Below are 11,307 nucleotides of genomic sequence, written 5' to 3'. Positions count from 1 at the left end.
TTTTGATTATTGTGGAGGCGCTTCTCTAGGTTTATAAACAGTGCCAGGCCTATTTAATGTTTTTTTGGAGGTTCATAAACTGTTGATGTGAATAAACTATTTATGACATAGCAGAGGTGGTTAAACTCCATTTATTTGCGTTTATCATCCACGACAGCCCTCCCCCTTTTTTTGCGTTAAAATATCTCACAAAAGGCAGTGCCCCCCCCGCTGGCGACCCATGCCCCTCCAGTAGATCTGCTCTGGAGCCGACTCTGCCCCTCTTGCGGCGCTAGGAGCAAGTAAAAATGGCCCGGCGTTTCTAGTGTTAAACATGAACGGTTGAGTACTCCAGCTCTAACCATATCATACCACCATCAAGGAGTTTAACACTATTAATTTAATTTAAGAAATAGAATAATAATAAAAAAGAAACACATTTTTTAAACTGGGGAGTCGGGACCCATTGAATTTCTCAGGGACCCACCCAACTCGCCACCTGTGGGTCCCGGGGACTCACTACATTGAAAACCTATCAACATCACTGGCCATGTGTTTGTTATGGCTTTGTGACTTTTAACTTTGCTATGGAGAAATGCTGGGACCGTTGTTCTCTAGACATTAAATAGGGAATGTATTATTTCACGTATTTGTAGAACCTATTTAGAATGGCTGAGCCTGACCTTACATAAAAACGGCTGTGAAAGAGACTGCAGGCAAGCACTTCCCCTGCCTCCATGAGGGGGGAGTGTGAGAGCATGTTTCTATGTCATAATTGATTGTGTCAATAAATGCATGTTTTCAAACTCAAAAATAATCGTTTGAATAATCGAGATATCAATATTGACCAAAATAATCGTGATTATGATTTTTCCCATAATCGAGCAGCCCTACCGTAGACCCTCTTGGGCTGCGTCGACGTGGGACCACGATCAGCCCCTAACAGATCCTTGGTTGGTCCCCCCCCCCAGACCACGGGGCTGGGGTCCCGGTGCGGGGGGGTGGCGGCGGCCGGCCCCAACACCAGCGAGCTCTGCATGTGGTCCGAGTCCCACCACCACCTGGACAGCATCCCCCGGAACCCCCACCACCTGAAGAGGGTCCCGGGCGGCAGCTCAGGTCTGTGCACACACACACACACTACAACATGTTTGCACACACAAACACACACACAAATGCTTGAACAGACACAGATGCACACACAAACACAGACACACAATCACTCACTCACTCACTCACTCACTCTAAAGCCTAGTCTTGACACACACACACACACACATGCACTTACACGCACACACACACACTAAAGCGTACTCTTAAGACACACACACACACACACACACACACACACACACACACACACACACACACACACACACACACACACACAAACTCACTAAAGCCTACTCTTGACACACACACACACACACACACACACACACACACACACACACACACACACACACACACACACACACACACACACACACACACAAACCGTACTCTTGACACACACACACACACACACACACACACATTTCAAATATCTTTATTTGTGTCCGCATTTATAAAATACATTGCAAGGGCACAAATATTTTCAGTTGCTTTTGATGCCCCACATCCCTGAAACAACATGTTGCAGTACTTTAGTCAAACATGCACAGAATAGACAATACACACACATGAGCTTATTCTGCACACAGTCTGTTAACAGACAGAGAAAATCTATGGGTACAGAAAACACCTCCTCCTCCAAATAGCTCGGCTGCCTATAATGGAGGAGATTGAGCAATATGTTGCAAGCTGCTTGGCTTTACATTTGGACAACCTCATAATTTTCAAGCCTTTGACCACCAGCCTGTGGACATGACCTAGGCTGCCGAAAATAAAAACGATAAGCTGGCATTTATAGCCTAAATGTAGGATAGCTTGCACTAATGGTTGGTATTTAACCTGTTTAGTGAGGAAAGCTTCCTCTAAACTTAACAAGTTTGTAGAACATCTCAGCAACTGACTACATTAACGGCGGCAGTTACGACGGGTGCGGTTGTTTAAGTTTTTACAAAAACAACATTGGCGTCGAGCGGTGCTTCACCCGTGACCGTGACACACACACACACACACACACACACACACACACACACACACACACACACACACACACACACACACACACACACACACACACACACACACACACACACACACACACACACAGACACACACACACTAAAGCGTACTCTTGACACACACACACACACACACACACACACACACACACACACACACACACACACACACACACACACACACACACACACACACATGCTGTGTGTGTGTGTAGAAGATGATTTCATACATTCCCCCCCCCCTTATGGGATGTTAAAGCGGCCTTTAAACGGAGCCGGAAACTAAAAGGCACTCTCTTTAAATGTCTTACACACACACAATCATAAACACATGCTCTAACGTACATGCATGCACGCACACACAAAGAAGCACACACATTTGTTGGAATATTTACACTGCAGTTTCTCTGACTGGACTTTGAAAGGATAACATCGTTATGGCATAATCAATGCTGAATGTGTACAATGTCAATGTGTCTATGAGCTCAGATAATATTCATAATGCAGATCCTAATCCCCTTTTTAAAGTGTACGAATATTAAGGTGGCACCAAACCAAAACATCTACCCACCCAACCTTTGACCCAAATGTCCACCATCATCCTCCTTAATCAAGTAAAATAAGAATCTTTATATATATATATATATATATATATATATATATATATATATCAGTGGCGGCTGGTGGTTTTTAAAGTGAGGGAGGAAGGACTGCGCGCTTGGTTGCCATTGGCCTGCTTGCACTGTTGGTGTATGGTGGCATAAGAATGTGAGACTCAAGTTGTTTCAGGGTGTTTTGGTGAACTACAAAATAGCAGGGAGGGAGTTATGTGAACAAAATGTATACAAAGCCACCAGTGGCATCACTGTAATTTGAGAAGGAAAGGATGCAAAGCATATTAGTCAAATCAGGCCTACTATTGATTTGTAAAAGTAAATCAAAAAATCTGGGCCTATCATTGGGCCTATTTTTGCCCTCACTGACTGAAGTTATTTAGCTATGTTTAATTTCAGTTACAATTGCTTGCAATGCTACCAGTAAGTCATGCATACCTAGCAAACCATGTAGCACTCACAACACTGACGTTGCCATTACTTCTGGTGACCTTGATTTTGGGAAGTGGTCTACCTCTTTCTTTGGTTGCTAACTTAGCACTGTAACTGAATGAATGGAATGCTTTTTGTAATAAGACGTTAACAATGTCCTCCGTTTCCAATGTTTCCATTGTGCATTTAGGATCTCGCTATCGCAGATTTCACTTGCTCTGCGTCTCTCAGATTGAGCACCGCGGCAATGCAGACCGGGTTTGCGTTGCCAGATTGGGCAGATTTCCCGCCCAATGATAATCTTTCCAGCCTAACATGGTTAAAAGTAGCCCAATTGGGTGGGAAATCGGACCAATCTGGCAACACTGCTCAACATCCAGGGATCCTGCTTATTGGTTCATAGCGCAGACGGATAGATTTTTGCGCGAATCAGACCCCTTAAGGTCCCACCCACTCAGAGGAGGATTTTCCTCCTCTCTCCCATTGAAACCCATGTTATCCACCAGCCGCCAGTACTTTCGGGGAAATGAATGGGAGTCAACGGAGGCGAACGGAGGCCGTTCCTCCCTGAAGTAATTGGCGATAGGCGATAGGGGGTGCTAATGTCCCTTTACCCAGGGAAACGAACATTATATATTCAAAGGCAATAAAGTAGTCATATTTAAGGGCATTAATTCATTACAATAGTCTGGGCAATCTACATTTTTTATTCTCAACAATGTTAGGGAGGATCTTCCTCCCTCTCCTCACTGGAGAAGCCTCCACTGATATATATATACCAACTAAGAGATGTCCACTTCTTACTTTTATTTTATTTTTATTGTATTATATTTATTTATTTATCTATTTATTTATTCATAATCTTATCTTATCTTCTATGCTTGTAGGGTTAGCTTGTAGGGTATTTATATTTATATTGTATGGAGCACCTGGAACAACAATTTCCCCCCGGGGATCAATAAAGTATTTCTGATTCTGATTCTGAATCTGATATGTATCTATACATATATATATACATATCAGATATATATATATATATATATATATATATATATAAACTGTATATATATATATATAGAGACCCGGGTCGAGCCCTGGGTCTCGACCCGCTCACCTGTTCCTGGATTAGTGACTTCCTCACAAATCGACCCCAGAAGGTGAAACTCGGTCCCCACTTCTCCTCCACCCGCACCCTCAGCACAGGCTCTCCACAGGGGTGTGTGCTGAGCCCACTCCTCTACTCTCTGTACACCTTCGACTGCAGTCCCACCCACCCCAGCAACACCATAGTGAAGTTCGCGGACGACACAACGGTGGTGGGACTGATCTCAGAGGGAGACGAGTCTGCCTACAGGGATGAGATCCTGAAGTTAACATCGTGGTGTTCAGACAACAACCTGGCATTGAACATCACAAAAACTAAGGAGATCATCCTGGACTTCAGGAAAAGCAGAGCAGACCCGGCTTCCCTCTACATCAACGGTGACTGTGTAGAGAGAGTCCACACCTTCCGCTTCCTGGGCACCATGATCTCTGCTGGCCTCTCCTGGACTGCCAACACGGCGGCGGTCGTCAAGAAGGCTCAGCAGCGGCTTCACTTCCTCAGGGTGCTCAGGAGGAACAACGTGGGAGAGAAGCTGCTGGTGACCTTCTAGCCGCTCCACCATCGAGAGTCTTCTGACGTTCTGTATCTCAGTGTGGTTTTCACAGTGCACTGAGGCAGAGCGGAAGAAACTCCAGGGAGTGGTAAACACCGCACAGAGGATCACTGGCTGCCCCCTCCCCTCCCTGAAGGACATATACATCTCCCGCTGCCTAAGCAGAGCGGAGAGAATCACAAAGGACAGCTCCCACCCTGGCTTTCACCTGTTCGACCTGATGCCCTCTGGCAGGCGCTATAGGTCCATCAGAACCAGGTCTTCACGGTTCAGAGACAGCTTCTTCCCTAAAGCTGTATCCACCCTGAACACACACATGCACTGACCCCCGACTGACTGACCCCCCCTAACCTCCCACTGCTGTATTGTACTTTACTTTATTTTACTTTATTATTTATTTTACATTATTTACATTTCTATTTGGTATACTGTTGTTCTTGTTCTATTGATATATTTATTTATTTTCTCGAATGCACCAATTGGGAAAGCTTACTAAAAATGTTGTTGTACTTGACTCGTGCAATGACAATAAAAGGCTTTCTATTCTATTTCTATTCTATTCTATTCTATATGTCAGTGGAGTCGGCTTTCATTTTAAACACGAGCGCACACACACACACACATACACACACACACACACAACCACACACACACACACCCACACACACACAAAAGTACATGGTTTAGTATTTTGCTGTCCTCTGCAGCGAGATCTCGTTCTCCTCTCTCCCAGCAATTCTGGCAGGGGAGGAGGGGGGGGGGGGGCTCCAGTAATGAGTTGATCAATCAGCAGTGGAGAGATGGTCTCTGGGTAGGTCTGCGCTCTCTCGCTTGTCGCTCTGTCCCTGTCTCTCTCCCTCCCTCTCCCTCTCTCTCTCTCTCTCTCTCTCTCTCTCTCTCTCTCTCTCTCTCTCTCTCTCTCTCTCTCCTCTCTCTCTCTCTCTCTCTCCCTCTCTCTCTCTCTCTCTCTCTCTCTCTCTCTCTCTCTCTCTCTCTCTCTCTCTCTCTCTCTTCTCTCTCTCTCTCTCTCTCTCTCTCTCTCTCTCTCTCTCTCTCTCTCTCTCTCTCTCTCTCTCTCTCTCTCTCTCTCTCTCTCTCTCCGTGTTTGTGTGTGTGTGTGTGTGTGTGTGTGTGTGTGTGTGTGTGTGTGTGTGTGTGTGTGTGTGTGTGTGTGTGTGTGTGTGTGTGTGTGTGTGTGTGTGTGTGTGTGTGTGTGTGTGTGTGTGTGTGTGTGTGTGTGTGTGCGTGTGTGTGTGTGTGTGTGCGTCATCATCATCTAGGAAAGCAGAACCACTGCGCTAGCTTGTGGGGGAGAACAGGAAGTCTCGTTCACGAAGCAAAAGTTAAGCGTTAAACCCAAACCACAGTCACTTGGAGGCACTTCTCTCTTTATGGAGACAAAGAACAACACTTTATAAACCAGTCTGATAAAAACCATTATAAAGGGAGTCCAAAGAATATAAAAATAAAAGGCTTTCTATTCTATTCTATTTCTATTCTAAAAATGTTAAAATTGACCATCAATCAATAATTCAAATACATTTGACATTAGAAATATAGTCGTTTTTCTAAAATCTGCTAAGTTAACCTGATGGAAGATCTTAAAAGTGTCTTCCTTTCATGGTTAATCAAGATCAACTTTAAGAAGCCCAAGAAAATGTAGCATTTGGATTATAGTTGAGTAGGCTACATGAATATAAATCACCAAAACAGTGTGTGTGTGTTTATATATACTTGTGTGTGTAGTCCGTGCGTGTGTGTGTTAACATCTGCGTGTGTGTGTTCATATCTGAGTAAGTGTGTGTGTTCATATCTGCGTGTGTGTGTGTGTGTGTGTGTGTGTGTGTGTGTGTGTGTGTGTGTGTGTTCATAGATGCGTGTGCGGGTGTACATGTGTCTGTGTGTATATTTGAGTGTTTATAATAAGGTGTGTGTGTGCACGTGGCGCGTGTTCATATGTACGTGAGTGTGTGTGTGTTCATATATATGTTTGTTTGTTTGTGTTCATATACGTGTGTGTGTGTGTGTGTATATGTGTTTGTATTCCTGTATAGGCCTATGTGTTTGTGTATGTGTGTTTATATATGCGTCTGTGCATGCGCGCATGTTTATATATGTGTGTCTTTATTAGGGCTGGCAGTTTAACGTTATTAACAGCATTAACGCAAACCAATTTTAACTGCGTTCATTTTTTTAACGCGCGATTAACGCTCTTTTGGCTTGCCAAACGTTGTAGTTGTTTCACCTGCTGTCTAGCAACAACTAGTCACATTAGAAAAACTACAACAACATACCGGATCTAGCTACACCGGAAACCAAACAACAAGAACGCCGCACAAACTTGTTGGGGCAAGCAAGGATACGGAGCGGGTGAAAAACTCCTTTAAAGTGTCTGTGTGTTTGTGTGTCACTCTGTTCAAGCCTGATTGTTTAGACTGGGACCTGGGGTTATACCACGAACCTCGCTGAACATACCCAGGCTTTCTTGGGGAAACCTGGCTCGACAGCCGCAACTCGCAGTCAGAGTTAAATGGTTCCACGACGCTCACTTTAGATTCAATTAGTTGAACCAGGTTTTCCGCTTTAGGTTCAATGCGCGTTCACAAAAGGGGCGTTTCTCGCGTCATTTGACTCTCTCTTATGCAAAATTAATCGATCGAGAGCGGTGTATTTCACCCAAGGCGAGCAGTGTATTATTATGAACTCCTACGAGGAATTCAAAGTTCAAATCACAGCCAAGGGGAACACGGTTGCCCATAATATGGCTAGGGTGGCGTGCTGGCAAAAAATAGCCGACCGTGTTAATTCGAAAGTGAAAAGATTCTGCATATTGTCTGAAAAATATCATGCATCATCATGCCTTTTATCCCCATAGATGTGTTGCCAGCACGCTCCTACGAACATGGGGCCGTCAAAAATAAATATTAAAATATTATTCAATGCGGGAAGTTGTAAGCATCCATTTGAATAATTTCAGGTGAATCTAGCCTATGATTTGCAATGACCATAGGCTCCAACCTTTAGTCACATGTTGATTACCTGTAGCAAATAAAAAGAAAACCCAAATGAATACGACTGGGAGGGGGACCGCTCCACCGCCCTTCACCACTTCGGAGGAGCTGGCTCTCGCCAATAACGAAGGTCTGCCGATGATGGTGGAAGGGGGGATGACCTCTGACCCCACTGCCTCGACTTCCAAGGCGTTTGTAATGAGTATGTATTCATGTATTGGCAATGGACATAAATAATTGTCATGCTAATCAAATGTGAAATGATTGAGTGTAAATTAATTGTGTCATTTTTAGTTTAAGGTACAAACATTATTTTGGAGGAGCCGCCGACAATCCATCTCCAATCAGAGGTATATAACTATCAAAACTAAGTATCACGTATTCATCTAAATGTTTACTTTTTGGGATGAATGTCCTATAATAGGTTTCCCTGATTCTTGCAGGAGACTGTCGGCCTGTGACTCCAGGGCGACTATGGAGGGGATTTTTCTTAACAATTCTCACAGCTATAATATGAATTTGTAGAATAAAAAAAGCCTAGGCCTAATTGTGTCACTGACATAGCAGTTATGTAAGGGATAATGGACAACACGGCGCTTGACTATCCAAGGTTAATGTACGTTGAACGTGTGGGGCCACCATTGAACCTGAAACACAGACACACTGCGCAACAGTAAATGCACGGCTCCTTTGTGTAGCATTGCCTACATACGGTCCAACAAGGACAATCAAATAACGAATAACCTCTGAGAGTCTGTATCTATCATAAAGAATATCGTCAGACAATGCCAAGGGATCGGTTCTGTCCCGAAAAACCCTCCGTCTCCGAAGAGACGCCTGTACGATAAGTGCGCCGAGGTCCACGGGAACACCCACAAATGGTGACGTCATTGTCGGAGAAGGGGCTAGGAAGCTGTGCGCGACGATTTAAATAGCCGATCTCCGGGTAGACTAAGCTGAAAACCTGCTCCCGACCAAGTTTGGTTGCGAGCATAAGTCACCATGGTGATACAGCAACGCTAAAAGAGATCGACTTTCGTGGTCCAGCTAACCCAGGCTTTGCGCTCAACATACCTCGCTAACCCTCTAATCGAGCTTCGTAGTACAGGCCCCAGGTGTCGTTTGTCTGCAAATAACTCTGCCTCCAGCAACAGGATTGGTCGAAACGTATGAAGTGAATGAAATAAAAGCCCAGTTCACCAGATCTGAGGTCTGAGGTAATTAACCACCTGGAACTTGGTGCGTTTCCTGGAGCTCCGAGGACGGCAGGACGGGTGTTTACCTGGTCGATAAGACTCTGAACCCAGAACCTAAACCCAGACATCCTAAACACAGACCCTGAACCCAGAACCCATTGGCGTCACTATGCTGTTTTATTCGGGGCTAAAGCCCCAGATATTATTTAATTAGCCCTGAGTATAATTTCTGGGTGAAATAAATAAAAGAAATTACAAAGATTTATAAGTAGCCTAGCCTAGATAGTCCATATGGCAAGAGAATGAACAGTTTAAAAATATAACCTGTTTACCACCTCAAGTGAATTAACCTCTCCTATCCCCAGTCAGATCCGTGTGTGTACGTGTGTAAGGTCTGTCTCACTTGTATTCATTTTACTCTGAAATAACTTGAATGGAACTTAAGATGTTGGGGATGAGCAGCACAGCAGTCAGGCAGCTGTTTAAAGCTATGATAAACTGTGTGTTTTGTTTATTTAGGGAAAGCATTATGAAAAAATGTGCATGCAAAATAATTGCATTTTCCCTCTGGCCTAAGCCCCGGATGTTTATGAAACTTAGAAACACCCCTGTTCTTTTACTGTAAAGGAGATAGGCCTATTTAAGTCACTATTTGAGGCATCAAATGAAATTAGACAATCAAGCACTTACATCACAATCATTTATTTGATACATATATACACACACTATATATCTGTACATCTATATAGTCTGTATAGTATATATATAGCTCTGGATATACCACCATCCAGGTTGCCCATCAGTTTGTGGAGGGAGGATATTAGCACACACACAACAGTGGAGTCTCCATCACCTCTTCATCAGTGTGTGGAGGGAGGATATGACCACACACACAACAGTGGAGTCTCCATCACCTCTTCATCAGTGTGTGGAGGGAGGATATTACCACACACACAACAGTGGAGTCTCCATCACCTCTTCATCAGTGTGTGGAGGGAGGATATGACCACACACACAACAGTGGAGTCTCAATCCGTGTGTCTAAAGTAAGTTTGGTTTTCATAAATCCTATCATTACTAGTCCCATCTTTGTCCACTGGGTGGCGCTTTAGAGACTGATTCAACTTGTGCTCCAGCAGCTGCTCTGTGTGGAGAAGCTTTAAGGTAGAACCTTAACACTAACTTAACCTCTTTGTTATTCACTTTATGTCCCCTCTTTGTGGTTCCAGTCTTTACTAAAGGCCTTAGCTGTTCAACCCCATAACAGCAAGTTAATGAATAACTAATATCTCTGACAATTTGACCCAGTTATAAGATCACCTGAAGTAACTGATTAACTAATATCACAGACTATTGAGCCCAGTTGTAAGATAAGCTAATGAATAACTTATATGTATGACTGTAGGAGCCAATTCCTTTGCATCGTGTGTGTGTGTGTGTGTGTGTGTGTGTGTGTGTGTGTGTGTGTGTGTGTGTGTGTGTGTGTGTGTGTGTGTGTGTGTGTGTGTGTGTGTGTGTGTGTGTGCATGGCCTTGTACTAACCTATTTAAATGGCATTCAAATAGGTGGCATGAATATATATCTCAAACATTGCAGGTATATCAAATGTAGATCAGTGAGGTACTCAGGGATTAAAATCAACTTGTGAATTTATTAATTCAACTGATTTAAAAAATACATAGTTTGCTACATGTGTTACATGTGTAAGATGAGCCATGCATAATCAAATAAAACAAATCCCTATACCACACACATGGGTTAACATAAAGAGGTGACTTGCATGAGCATAATGACCATCACTTCTACTGAGACAATCACCATGTCTTCAAACAATTGACAACAATAGCACTGTCTGTGATCGTGGAATCCATTCATACACCAGGCAGTGTTTGACTCTAACTATAGCATCAACTAGTTATCTTTAACCTATAAGTCAAGTCAGAGCTCTGGTCCAGACAGTGGTTTGTTACCAGTAGAGCTCTGGTCCAGACAGTGGTTTGTTACCAATAGAGCTCTGGTCCAGACAGTGGTTTGTTACCAGTAGAGCTCTGGTCCACACAGTGGTTTGTTACCAGTAGAGCTCTGGTCCAGACAGTGGTTTGTTACCAGTAGAGCTCTGGTCCACACAGTGGTTTGTTACCAGTAGAGCTCTGGTCCAGACAGTGGTTTGTTACCAGTAGAGCTCTGGTCCAGACAGTGGTTTGTTACCAGTAGAGCTCTGGTCCAGACAGTGGTTTGTTACCAGTAGAGCTCCGGTCCAGACAGTGGTTTGTTACCAGTAGAGCTCC

General features: G+C 43.8%; 1 long non-coding RNA gene across 1 annotated transcript; it reads left to right on the top strand.

Moving 5' to 3' along the window:
• The first annotated feature begins 6,074 nt into the window (after positions 1-6,074).
• LOC130378830 (uncharacterized) lies at positions 6,075-10,571 on the top strand. The gene is made up of 2 exons (XR_008894951.1): positions 6,075-8,173; positions 8,267-10,571. It is a non-coding gene; the product is annotated as an uncharacterized LOC130378830 (long non-coding RNA).
• Positions 10,572-11,307: the final 736 nt, after the last annotated feature.

The sequence above is a fragment of the Gadus chalcogrammus genome, unplaced genomic scaffold, assembly GCF_026213295.1.
Source record: "Gadus chalcogrammus isolate NIFS_2021 unplaced genomic scaffold, NIFS_Gcha_1.0 GACHA104, whole genome shotgun sequence".
Classification (NCBI taxonomy): Eukaryota; Metazoa; Chordata; class Actinopteri; order Gadiformes; family Gadidae; genus Gadus; species Gadus chalcogrammus.
This window is presented reverse-complemented; position numbering and strand designations above follow the sequence as displayed.